This window comes from Elaeis guineensis, chromosome 10 (assembly GCF_000442705.2).
Source record: "Elaeis guineensis isolate ETL-2024a chromosome 10, EG11, whole genome shotgun sequence".
In the NCBI taxonomy this organism is placed as follows: domain Eukaryota; kingdom Viridiplantae; phylum Streptophyta; class Magnoliopsida; order Arecales; family Arecaceae; genus Elaeis; species Elaeis guineensis.
This window is the reverse complement of record NC_026002.2, coordinates 83,884,768-83,898,560: the sequence shown is the minus strand read 5'-3', so window position 1 is coordinate 83,898,560 and position 13,793 is coordinate 83,884,768.

The following is a 13,793-nucleotide window of genomic DNA, read 5'->3' as shown; positions in this document are numbered from 1 at the left end:
CAAAACTTTGAGAAGGACCACCAGCTCCATAAGGAGTCGGTGAATGTTGTGGGATTGTCTTCTTCTGATCGTCGACCCTTTAAGAAAAGAAAGAAGAACAAGAAGAAGAAGAATAAGAAGGTGCAGCCGCATGCTGGGATGTCTGCACAGGGTCAGACCAAGAAGCGCAAGCCCAATCAGAGCCAGGTGGAGTGCTTCTTTTGCAAGAAGTAGGGGCACTGGAAGAGGAACTGTCCTCTATACATTGCCTCCCTAGACCCGAACAGGCCGAAGAAGAAGCAAGGTAATTATATGATAACACCTTGCAACTTTGTCATTTGTGATACTACTGCCTGGGTATTAGATACCGAAAGCCCTTATCATATCTATAATTCGATGCAGGGTCTGCAGGTCAGTAGGAGATTTGATGAAGGTGAGAGGTTCTTGAATGTTGGAGATGGAAGCAAAGTTTCAGTTCTAACTTTAGGAATCATGAACCTTGTAATCAACTCTCGTAATATAATTCTGAGTGAATGTCACTATTGTCTAAATTTTTTATTAAATATTATTTCTGTAGGCCTTTTGGCCATGTACAGTTATGAATTTTTAATAAAAAGAAATGTTTGCAATATCATTTTGAATGGTGTTACAATATTTGTTGGATAATTAAATAATAGAATTTACTTACTATCACTGTCTGTTAATGTGGTTCAAACCTTCGGTAAACATCCTAGAATGGATAATATGTCAGAAATCTACCTTTGGCACTGTAGGCTAGATCATATCAATAAGAACAGGATAAACAGGTTGGCTCAAGAAAAAATTCTTGAAGTTGGTGATTGTGAATCACTTCCAACCTGTGAGTCCTGTCTTCATGGGAAGATGACCAATTCATCTTTTACTGAAAAAGATGAGCGAGCCAGTGAACTCTTGAGTCTGGTACATTTTGATGTATGTGGACCCATGAGCTCAAGTGCAAGAGGTGGATATTTCTACTTCATAACCTTCACAGATGACCTATCAAGCTATGGGTATATCTACTTAATGAAGCTGTTGGTGCAAAAATCCACTTGCGTCGAAGAAGCTGGAGTCGAGGGAGTCGCGGTCGCCACTGGGACCTGCAAAGGAAGTCTAAACCGGAGGTGGGGTTGCTCCGGCAAGACCCTCCGATGCTCAAGTCAGTTCTCTGCCTCAACAAGAATGGAGTGCTCGAACGGAGAATTTAGCAGAGTTTTTAGGTAAAGAATTAGGGCTTATAGAATAACGTATCTGAAGTCCCCCTTATATAGGCTGTGGGCTCAACAGACTGATAGTGATGTTCATAACCATCTCGTAGTGGGCTGCCCACCGTCAGGAGGAATTTGCTGCGAGGAGTAGTGGAGTAGACCTGTGGCCCTCACTGCAGCGTGCCACGTGGAGTCTGCTGCAGGGAGTTGAGCGGCGTTCGTTGTCGTGACTTGCCAGCAGATGGAAGGATCGTACCGTATCCATTACAGGAGGTGGAGCAGGATCGTGAGCATCATAGCGGCCTGCCCGAGAATAATGGAGCCGCACGGGATCCACCGCAGGAAGTGGAGCAGAGTCGTGGCCGTCATAGCGGTCTGTCAGGGGATGATGGAGCTGTGCAGAATCCATCGCGGGAAGTGGAGCAGGATCACAGTGGTTGCTGGGTTGCGCCAGAAAGTACAGGTTCGTCGGCTGAAGTTCGGCAGTGGTCGGAACTGGTGACGGAGCCTGGTTCCCGTAGGAGCCCGGGCGGAGCCCTCCTTGTGGTTGAGGTCGTGGATGGAGCTCGGCTCCCACAGGAGTCCTGACGGAGTCCTCCTTGAGGTCGGGGTCGTGGACGGAGCTCGGCTCCCGTAGGAGTCCTGGCGGAGTCCTCCTTGAGGTCGGGGTCGTGGGCGGAGCTCGGCTCCCGTAGGAGTCCTGGCGGAGTCCGGTAGTTGAAGTTGGCGACGGAGCCCAGCTCCCATAGGAGTCCGGGCGGAGTTTTTCTGTAGTCGATGTCGGCGATGGAGCCCGGCTCCCGTAGGAGTCCGGGTGGAGTCCTCCTATAATCAAAGTCAGGTGCGGAGTTCGGCTCCCGTAGGAGTTCGGACGAAGCTTACCGGTAGTTGAAGTTGGCGACGGAGCCCGGCTCCCGTAGGAGTCCGGGCGGAGGCCTCCTGCAATCAAAGTCAGGTGCGGAGTCCGGCTCCCGTAGGAGTCCGGATGAAGCTTACCGGTAGTTGAAGTTGGCGACGGAGCCCGGCTCCCGTAGGAGTCCGGGCGGAGTCCTCCTGCAATCAAAGTCAGGTGCAGAGTCCGGCTCCCGTAGGAGTTCGGACGAAGCTTACCGGTAGTTGAAGTTGGCGACGGAGCCCGGCTCCCGTAGGAGTCCGGGCGGAGTTGTTCTGTAGTCGATGTCGGTGATAGAGCCCGGCTCCCATAGGAGTCCGGGCGGAGTTGTTCTGTAGTCGATGTCGGCGACGGAGCCTGGCTCCCGTAGGAGTCCGAGCGGAGTTGTTCTGTAGTCGATGTCGGTGACGGAGCCCGGCTCCCGTAGGAGTCCGAGCGGAGTCCTCCTGCAATCAAAGTCAGGTGCGGAGTCCGGCTCCCGTAGGAGTCCGGACGAAGCTTATCGGTAGTTGAAGTTGGCGATGGAGCCCGGCTCCCGTAGGAGTCCGGGCGGAGTTGTTCTGTAGTCGATGTCGGTGACGGAGCCCGGCTCCCGTAGGAGTCCGGGCGGAGTTGTTCTATAGTCGATGTCGGCGATGGAGCCCGACTCCCATAGGAGTCTGGGCGGAGTTGTTCTGTAGTCGATGTCGGCGACGGAGCCGGCTCCCGTAGGAGTCTGGGCGGAGTCCTCCTGCAATCAAAGTCAGGTGTGGAGTCCGGCTCCCGTAGGAGTCCGGACGAAACTTATCGGTAGTTGAAGTTGGCGACGGAGCCTGGCTCCCGTAGGAGTCCGGGCGGAGTTGTTCTGTAGTCGATGTTGGCGACGGAGCCCAGCTCCCATAGGAGTCTGGGCAGAGTTGTTCTGTAGTCGATGTCGGTGACGGAGCCCAGCTCCCGTAGGAGTCCGGGCGGAGTTGTTCTGTAGTCGATGACAGTGACGGAGCCCGGCTCCCGTAGGAGTCTGGGCAGAGTTGTTCTGTAGTCGATGTCGGTGATGGAGCCCGGCTCCCATAGGAGTCCGGGCGGAGTTGTTCTGTAGTCGATGACAATGATGGAGCCCGGCTCCCGTAGGAGTCCGGGTGGAGTCCTCCTGCAATCAAAGTCAGGTGCGGAGTCTGGCTCCCGTAGGAGTCCGGAGGAAGCTTACCGGTAGTTGAAGTTGGCGACGGAGCCCAGCTCCCGTAGGAGTCTGGGTGGAGTTGTTCTGTAGTCGATGTCGGTGACGGAGCCCGGCTCCCGTAGGAGTCCGGGCGGAGTTGTTCTGTAGTCGATGTTGGCGACGGAGCCCGGCTCCCGTAGGAGTCCGATCGGAGTCCTCCTACAATCAAAGTCAGGTGCGGAGTCTGGCTCCCGTAGGAGTCCGGACGAAGCTTACCGGTAATTGAAGTTGGTGACGGAGCCCGGCTCCCGTAGGAGTCCGGGCGGAGTTGTTCTGTAGTCGATGTCGGCGACGGAGCCCGACTCCCGTAGGAGTCCGGGCGGAGTTGTTTTGTAGTTGATGTTGGCGACGGAGCCCGGCTCCCATAGGAGTCCGGGCGGAGTTGTTCTGTAGTCGATGTTGGCGATGGAGCCCGGCTCCCGTAGGAGTCCGGGCGGAGTCCTCCTGCAATCAAAGTTAGGTGCGGAGTCTGGCTCCCGTAGGAGTCCGGACGAAGCTTACCGGTAGTTGAAGTTGGCGACAGAGCCCGGCTCCCATAGGAGTCCGGACGGAGTTGTTCTGTAGTCGATGTCGGCGATGGAGCCCAGCTCCCATAGGAGTCCGGGCGGAGTTGTTTTGTAGTCGATGTTGGCGATGGAGCCCGGCTCCCGTAGGAGTCCGGGCGGAGTTGTTCTGTAGTCGATGTTGGCGACGGAGCCTGGCTCCCGTAGGAGTCCGCGCGGAGTCCTCCTGCAATCAAAGTCAGGTGCGGAGTCTGGCTCCCGTAGGAGTCCGGACGAAGCTTACCAGTAGTTGAAGTTGGCGACGGAGCCCGGCTCCCATAGGAGTCCGGGCGGAGTTGTTCTGTAGTCGATGTCGGCGATGGAGCCCGGCTCCCGTAGGAGTCCGGGGGGACTTGTTCTGTAGTCGATGTTGGCGACGGAGCCCGGCTCCCGTAGGAGTCCGGGCGGCGTTGGCTTCTTACTGAGAACTTCGACTGAGGGTATTTTATACCCAACACCAGTCCCCCTACTTTCGAGTTTGAATTTCGACTGAAGGAAGTACAGAGAGACTGGCACAGTCGAAGTTGTCCCCTCGAATCCTGCGCACGACCACCTCCAGATATTTTGGCATTAAATGTGTGCGTGCTGGAGTCTTTTCGAATCGGGGCGATACGAAGGGACTCTTCGAAATTCTCGCAGGTACGCTGGCCTAGGTATGGTGCAATAATAGTCCTGCCAACCGTCAGCCGCTTTCAACCGCCTACCATGGTGAGTGGGACACATGTCGAGCGCGGGCTGGCCTGGGGGGGTTCGCGATCATTGTAGCACCGGATCCCAGGGTCTATTTAAATCTACGCTCCCACTTTTGGGGCCCTTACCCTGCTTCAGAATTTTAACAGTGTCTGCCTTCCCTTCGAGAGCCCTGATTCAGTTGATATCTTCTCGAGCCGTAGGCGCCCTCCAAATCGTCCCTGTCTTCGTCCTTCTGTTCCCTCAGAGCGATCTACATTAGTTCCAGCACCTTCATCTTTCTTCCCGCCGCTTAGGGACCTCTTTTTTGCCATTATTTTTTGGTGTTCCCCCCAGTCAGTTTTCTGTGACCCCTCGACCCTCATCCTGTCCATCTTCACAGGGATCTTTAGAGCCCTCATTCGAAGTCACTCGAAATGTCGTCCAGCTCTTCCGCTCCTTGCAGTTCTGGGAGTTCTTCCGCCTCGAACCTCCAGGTCCCTTGCTCTATAGACGAACCTGCAACTGGGACTGGGCTCCGCTCGATTTTTGCACCAGGCGCCATTCCATGTTCTCTGACTCCGGAGGAACTCCTTCTGATAAGGGTTCAGTATGGGGTTCCTCCGGAGTACGACCTGGAGTTGCCTAGCCCTTCTGACCGGGCTAGCACTCCTCCACCCGATCATTTTTGCCTGTACCAGGAGGCATTCCGTGTCGGGCTCCAGCTTCCGCTTCCATCCTTTGTTGTCGCCCTCTTCCGCTTCTTAGACATCTCCTTGGCTTCTGTGGCCCCGAATTCTTTTAGGTTTTTGATAGGATTTCTCTCCCTTTGCTACGTAGTCGAGGTCCAACCGTCCCTCTCCCTGTTTAGGCACTTCTATACTTTCAAGCGCCATCCTTCGATGAAGGATTGGTGGTACTTCTCCCTCCAGTTCGGCAAGAACGAGTTGCTGAAAGGTGCCCCTTCTTCAATCCACAATTGGAAGGGAAAATACCTCTTCGTCCACTGCCCGACCCTGAGGCTGGGCCTGCCCCCCTGGGGCTCTCTGAGGGATTCTGTTCGCCGGGCCCCTAGTCTGGGGGAGGATGACCTCCAGGCTGCCCGGAAGCTTCTTGCCTATTCCGCTCCTTCCCTTCTCAATCTTCTGAGGGAGCAATTTCTTTTCAACATCGGCCTGAGCCCCCAGGATCCTGCGAGTATTCATCTTTTCCTTTATCTTCTCTTTTCATGCCTTTCTTCTTTTTCTTTCTCTTTTTACCTCTTCTTCCTTCTCTCTCTTTTTCTCCTCTGTTTCTTTCTTTCTTTCTTCCCCCCCCCTTTTTTTTTTTTTTTGATCTTTGACTCTTGATTGATTGGTTTGCTTCTTTTTCTTCTTTCTTTTTCTCCCCCTTCTTTTTTTTTTTTTTTTTTTTAAGGAATGGACGCCGAAGCAGCGCGGATGCTTGCCAGGGGCCTCAGGGCCCACAAGAGAAAGGGCGTCGTGACCTCCGGATCGGTGAAGAGGGCCAGGGCGGAGGAGTCGAGCTTGGCCGCACCCGCCCAGGCGGCCCCAGCGATTGACATTCCCTCGGATGTCGAGGCAACAGCTCCCCGGGCCTCCTCGAGGAGTCCGCCGACTGGGGCCCTTGCTTCGGGGGTCCGCTCCACGGAGGTGCCCGTGGCCGAGAGGAGGAAGAGGAAGAAATCGGTGGCCCGCAAGGTGAGTAGCCGCCGAACTACCGCCGATGAGTCCCTATGCTCCGAAGAGGGGCCGGTGAATCCCTTCAATGACAGAGATTTGATCAGGCGGTTGATCGACGGCTATATTTTGCCCGACATCGTTGAGAGGATCGACCGCACCGATCCTGAGCAGCGGGCCTGGGACTCTTTGGGGTCCTTCCTTGAGGTAAGCAAATCTTTATTCACCTGGCTATCCGACCTTTGTCCTGATCCCCCAGCTGCCCTTGCAAATTGGGCACCAGCTCCTCGCCAATATCGAGGTGGTGAACCGTGCGAGGAGGGACATCCTCTAGGTGGAGGAGCACTGTCGGGCCGAGGTTGCTCGCCTCCAAGCAAAGACGGCCAAAGTAGCCGCCCTCCAAGAGGCCCTGGAAAGAGAGAAACAAGCCCGGGAGGAGGAGAGGCAGACCTTGGAGGAATCGACGAGAAAGGCGGAGGCCGAGGTCGCCAATTTGATTGAGCAGACTCCAGTCCTGGTCTCGGAGGCCAGGACTCTTGCAGTAGAGGAGTTCAAGGCCTCCGCGGAGATGAGGGACCTGAACGTCCAATTCGGCCAGGAGGTGTTCATCAAAGGGTTTGAGCTTTGCCAGGAGAAGGTGGTCAGAAAATTTTCGGAGCTCGACCTCAGCTTCCTAGGCGAGGAGTTCGAAGACGAGGTCGGTCCCTCACCAGCCGCTACTGCTGTTGTAGCTCCATTGCTGGGGACGTCGAATTCTCCAACCCCCGCCCCTAAGGTCTGAGACCTCCGACCTTGTATTTTTATTTCATAGTAATTTTTCTTTTCTTTTTTGTCTTCAAGAATCATCCAATCAATAAAGCTGAATTTCTTGTCGCGGATGGCTTCTCCTCCTTCCCCTTCTTCTCTTTGTTTTTCCTCCTGCGATGAGTCGTGCTTTGACGCCTTTGCCTTCCGATGGCAGTGTCCTGCAGAAGCACTTTTCCTACCCTTGGGGGTTCTGCTGAAGTCGACGATCCAGCGGCTGAAGAAGGAAGTCCTTCACTTGACAAAGAAGTCAAAGAAGATGGAAAGCGAGCTCCGCAGATTGAGGAAAGGTCATTCCGAAGCTGCCGCAGAGGCCACCCACTTTCAAAATCTTCACGTGAAAGGGATCATGGAGTATAGCCGGAGAAAGGCAGATTTCACGAAGGAGCTTGAGTAATGCAAGAAGAGCGTCAGTGATCGAATTTGGGCTCAGGCCGCCAGGATTAGTGCCCTCAAGGTGGAACTATCAGTCGCGAAGGGGAAGATCGGCCAGCTGGAAGGAAGTTCATCCCGGCTCTTGGCTCGGGTCGACGACGACCAGGAGTGGTCGAAGAAGGTCTCCGACCTTCAGCGGCAGCTTCAGGATGCCGAGGTGAGCCACGACGTGCATCGGGCCAGCTGGCGCAGGCAGGTGGAGGAATATAAAGGGAGGCTTAGGGCGGCGATAGATGAAGTCGCCCGTCTCCAGAGGCAGCTGGCCAACAGGGCTCAGCATACTTTCGCCCGGGATTCTGATGAACTCTTGTCCCTGAGAGGAACCGTCGAAGGGATTTTCGTTGCCCTCGGGGACAAGACGGCTGAGCTGCAACAACTGAAGATCCTGCTGGCATATGAGCAGCGGGCCGTCGCGGATGCGGAGGCAGAATCTGAGGTCTTGAGGAAGAGGCGTCGAGAGGTGGAGGTCGAGAGCCAGCGACTTCGTCGGGCGCTCCAGGACGCGCTGCAGAAAAAGGAAGAGCTAGAAGAAGAAATTGAGAATCTAAGGCAGTCCTGGTTGAGGGGTGGAGCAGATAATTCTAGGTCGGAGGGAGCAGAGCCTCCTTAGAGCTCTTTTCGTCCTTCCGTCTTTTCATGTATATGCTTTCCTCTTTGTTTTTTTGTCTCACTTTTGTCGTTTTGCTTTTCTTTCCTTGACCTTCTGGGCTTTGTAGTGTGTATCTCAGAAATGGAATGAAAAGGGTGTTTTGTGTTACCTCGTCTGCATGTTGTATTAAACTGTCGTCCGCCGAACTTTTCTTGTCGTTCAACTCGTCTGATGTTGGCGTCGCTAGGAGGCACCCAGTCGTCAATGCGTTAGCTCACCTTCCTCATCGTACGTGGTCGCAAGCCCGAGTTTGGTGGTCTGGACTCCGCATTACTTCAGGGATGTCGCTGTCTTTTTGACCTGTGTCGGGAGTCTTCTTAGAGGTCGGGGGTGTTTGGTAGGAACTCTCCATCTCCGTCGGGATGAAGTCCTTCAGGTCTTTGGTGCGGTTCGTCCTTCATCTGTTTCCACCGTATTTCATCACCCTTCCTTTTTAATTTTCCTCTTCTCCGAGTGAGGGCCCTCTCCGCACTTTTTGTGGGGTTGCACGGGAGCATGGAGGTACCGCGGAGGGGCTCTCTCTCCCTATCCGGTCTAAAAGAACCGGGCCTTTGACTTTGCTCATGTCAGGATGAGGTTCTCCTCCTGTTCCTGACATGGCTGTGGGGGCACATCAGGGTGCTGTAAGGCCTCTCCCCCTATCCGATCTAAAAGAACTGGGCCTTTGACTTTGCTCATGTCAGGATGAGGTTCTCCTCCTATTCCTGACATGACTGTGGGGGCACATTAGGGCGCTGTAAGGCCTCTCCCCCCATCCGATCTAAAAGAATCAGGCCTTTGACTCTGCTCATGTCAGGACGAAGTTCTCCTCCTATTCCTGACATGGCTATGGGGGCACATTAGGGTGCTGCAAGGCCTCCCCCCCCATCCGGTCTAAAAGAACCGAGCCTTTGACTTTGCTCATGTCAGGACGAGGTTCTCCTCCTGTTCCTAACATAGCTGTGGGGGCACATTAGGGTGCTGTAAGGCCTCTCCCCCCATCCAATCTAAAAGAATCGGGCCTTTGACTTTGCTCATGTCAGGACGAGGTTCTCCTCCTGTTCCTGACATGGCTGTGGGGGCACATCAGGGTGCTGTAAGGCCTCTCCCTCCATCCGGTCTAAAAGAATCGGGCCTTTGACTTTGCTCATGTCAGGACTAGGTTCTCCTCCTGTTCCTGACATGGCTTTATTTTGGGTGTTTGAATGGGTCATATCCAGTCATGACAAATCCACGCTAAATGGGAGGAACACGTTAAGTAGAAAGGAATTTAAATTTAAGGTGAAATCGTAAGTGATACATTTACAGATTTTTTGAGTTCCACGGTTGCGGGAGGTCTGCTCCTCCTTGAGGCCCTCCAGTGATGGAATCGATGGTCCCGATGGGGGGCCGGTCCCCGGGTTGCTCCTCCCTTCTTGGCGGTTCAGGCTGTGGAAGGGCCCTTGGCCGATCTCCTCTACACTCGGGCCTGCGTCGGATGAACCTGTCGAGTCGACCTCACCGAATGAGCTCCTCGATCTCGTCCCAGAGCTGGATGCATTCCTCTGTATCATGGTCGTGGTCGCGGTGGTAGAGGCAGAACTTGTTGGGGTTGCACTTTCTGGGGTGTGTGCGCATCCTCTCCGACTTAGAGAGCTGCTCCCTGACCTCCATCAGTACCTGGGCCTTCGAGGCGTTGAGGGGGGCGTAGTTGCGGAATCTCCCTGGTGGGGAACCCCACCGAACCCCACGATCCGGACTTCTCTGCCTGCGCACTCGGGGTGGAGTATGGGCGCGCTTGTGCCCAGGAGGGGATTGAGAACGCGGCCAGGCTTCCCTTGGCCTTTTTTCAATTGCGGGCTTACTCGAGCCTCCCGCTTGCCGCTCCCTTGCTGTCTCTTCATCCTTCATTTTGAAGGCTTCTTCCGCTCGGGCGTATCCTTCAGCCCGAGCCAGCAAATCAGCAAAATCTCTGGGGTACTTCTTCTACAGGGAGAACAAAAGGTCATTCTTCTGAAGGCCACCCTTCAGGGTGGCCATTGCAACTGATTGGTCCAAGTTCTGGACCTCTAGCGCCGCAACGTTGAAACGGTTGATGTAGGCCCGAATGGACTCTCCTTCCCTCTGTTTGATGTTGATGAGGGACTCCGAACCCTTCCGGGGGCACCGACTGCTGACAAAATGGGCCACGAATTGGTGGCTCATTTGATCGAAGGAAAAGATGGTACCCGGTTTTAAAGCCGAGTACTAGTTCCTCACCGCTCCCTTCAAGATGGACGGGAAGGCCCGGCATAGGATGGCATCAGGATCACCATGAAGCAGCATCATCATCCGGAAGGCCTCCAGATGATCAACCGGGTCCGAAGTCCCATCGTAGCTTTCGAACTGGGGGAGTTTGAAGTTTGGCGGGATCAGTTCCTGCATGATCATTTGAGAGAAGGGAGGGTCAATACAAATATCCTCACCATAAGCGGGGGGAGCATGGCGGAGCTCTTCGATCCACCGGTTCATCTCCTGGAGCCTCCGGTCCAGGAAATCATCCCGACTTCGAGTCTCGAGAGTCCTCTGGCAGAATGGGAGCAGGGATCTTCCAGGGGTGGAGTCATGGTCCGATTGAGGGCTCTCCACCCTTAGGTTCATTTTCCCAGGAAGGATGGGGTGGCTGGCCCAGGTGGCCCACCCCGTTGCCGGATTCTGGTGTTCCGGGGATGCCCTTTCCGGGCGTACTGATGCCTGCGGCTGCTGCATAGCCTGCACAGCTTCTGTGAGGCCTCTGACCTGCTGCGCTAGCAGGTCAAACTGCTCCGCGCCGACCGCCACCGTCGGAAGAGGAGGAGGAGGTTGAGAAACAGGAGGAGAGGCTGGAGCCTGAGATCTGGCCACGTAGGCCGTGGACCGTTGCGTGGATGCCTTGCGGGGAGGCATCGAGTAAGGATCCCATGGGGGAAATAAGGAATGGGTGCCAGAGGAGACGGTCGGAGGTGGCTCCGTTGAGCGCTCCTTTAAAAATAAAGGTACTGCGAAGACACAAGGCCCCTTCCTCTAGCGCCAATCCTATTGGTGCAAAAATCTGCTTGCGCTGGAGAAGCTGGAGTCGAAGGAGTCGCGGTCACCGCCGGGACCTGCAAAGGAAGTCTAAACCAGAGGTGGGGTTGCTCCGGCAAGACCCTCCGACGCTCAAGTCAGTTCTCTGCCTCAACAAGAATGGAGTGCTCGAACGAAGAATTTAGCAGAGTTTTTAGGTAAAGAATTAGGGCTTATAGAATAACGTATCTGAAGTCTCCCTTATATAGGCGATGGGCTCAACAGACTGATAGTGACGTTCATAACCGTCTCGTAGTGGGCTGCCCACCGTCAGGAAGAATTTGCTGCGAGGAGTAGTGGAGTAGACCCGTGACCCTCACTGCAGCGCGCCATGTGGAGTCTGCTGTAGGGAGTGGAGCGGCGTCCGTTGTCGTGACTTGCCAGTGGATGAAAGGATCGTACTGTATCCATTACAGGAGGTCGAGCAGGATCGTGAGCATCATAGCGGCCTGCCCGGGAATAATGGAGCTGTGCGGGATCCACCGCAGGAAGTGGAGCAAAGTCATGGCCGTCATAGCGGTCTGTCAGGGGATGATGGAGCTGCGCAGAATCCATCGTAGGAAGTGGAGCAGGATCACGGTGGTTACTGGGTTGTGCCAGAAAGCACAAGTTCGTCGGCTGAAGATCGGCAGTGGTCGGAACTGGTGACGGAGCTCGGCTCCCATAGGAGCCCGGGCGGAGCCCTCCTTGTGGTTGAGGTCATGGATGGAGCTCGGCTCCCGCAGGAGTCCTGACGGAGTCCTCCTTGAGGTCGGGGTCATGGATGGAGCTCGACTCCCGTAGGAGTCCTGGCGGAGTCCTTTTTGAGGTCGGGGTCGTGGGCGGAGCTCGGCTCCCGTAGGAGTCCTGGCGGAGTCCGGTAGTTAAAGTTAGCGACGGAGCCCGGCTCCCATAGGAGTCCGGGTGGAGTTGTTCTGTAGTCGATGTCGGTGATGGAGCCCGGCTCCCGTAGGAGTCCGGGCGGTGTCCTCCTGCAATCAAAGTCAGGTGCAGAGTCCGGCTCCCGTAGGAGTCTGGACGAAGCTTACCGGTAGTTGAAGTTGGCGACGGAGCCCGGCTCCCGTAGGAGTCCGGGCGGAGTCCTCCTGCAATCAAAGTCAGGTGCGGAGTCCGGCTCCCATAGGAGTCCGGACGAAGCTTACCGATAGTTGAAGTTGGCGACAGAGCCCGGCTCCCATAGGAGTCCGGGCGGAGTTGTTCTGTAGTCGATGTCGGCAACGGAGCCCGGCTCCCGTAGGAGTCCGGGCGGAGTTGTTCTGTAGTTGATGTCGGCGACGGAGCCCGGCTCCCATAGGAGTCCGGGCGGAGTTGTTCTGTAGTCGATGTCGGCGACGGAGCCCGGCTCCTGTAGGAGTCCGGGCAGAGTCCTCGTGCAATCAAAGTCAGGTGCGGAGTCCGGCTCCCGTAGGAGTCCGGATGAAGCTTACCGGTAGTTGAAGTTGGCGACGGAGCCCGGCTCCCATAGGAGTCCTGACGGAGTTGTTCTGTAGTCGATGTTGGCGACAGAGCCCGGCTCCCATAGGAGTCCGGGCGGAGTTGTTCTGTAGTCGATGTCGGCGACGGAGCCTGACTCCCGTCGGAGTCCGGGTGGAGTTGTTCTGTAGTCGATGTCGGTGACGGAGCCCGGCTCCCGTAGGAGTCCGGGCGGAGTCCTCCTGCAATCAAAGTCAGGTGCGGAGTCTGACTCCCGTAGGAGTCCGGATGAAGCTTACCGGTAGTTGAAGTTGGCGACGGAGCCCGGCTCCCGTAGGAGTCCGGACGGAGTTGTTCTATAGTCGATGTCGGCGACGGAGCCCGGCTCCCGTAGGAGTCCGGGCGGAGTTGTTCTGTAGTCGATGTTGGCGACGGAGCCCGGCTCCCGTAGGAGTCCTGGCGGAGTCCTCCTGCAATCAAAGTCAGGTGTGGAGTCCGGCTCCCGTAGGAGTCCGGACGAAGCTTACTGGTAGTTGAAGTTGGCGACGGAGCCCGGCTCCCGTAGGAGTCTGGGCGGAGTTGTTTTGTAGTCGATGTTGGCGACGGAGCCCGACTCCCGTAGGAGTCCGGGCGGAGTTGTTCTGTAGTCGATGTTGTCGACGGAGCCCGGCTCCCGTAGTAGTCTGGGCGGAGTCCTCCTGCAATCAAAGTCAGGTGCGGAGTCCGGCTCCCGTAGGAGTCCGGACGAAGCTTACCGGTAATTGAAGTTGGCGACGGAGCCCGGCTCCCGTAGGAGTCTGGGCAGAGTTGTTCTATAGTCGATGTCGGCGATGGAGCCCGGCTCTCGTAGGAGTCCGGACGGAGTTGTTTTGTAGTCGATGTTGGCGACGGAGCCTGGCTCCCGTAGGAGTCCGGGAGGAGTTGTTCTATAGTCGATGTTGGCGACGGAGCCCGGCTCCCGTAGGAGTCTGGGCGGAGTCCTCCTGCTATCAAAGTCAGGTGCGGAGTCCGGCTCCCGTTGGAGTCCGGACGAAGCTTACCGGTAGTTGAAGTTGGCGACGGAGCCCGGCTCCCGTAGGAGTCCGGGCGGAGTTGTTCTGTAGTCGATGTCGGCGATGAAGCCCGGCTCCCGTAGGAGTCCGGGCGGAGTTGTTCTGTAGTCGATGTTGGCGACGGAGCCCGGCTCCCGTAGGAGTCCGGACGGAGTTGGCTTCTTGCTGAGAACTTCGGCTGAGGGTATTTTATACCCAACAGAAGCATAAGTC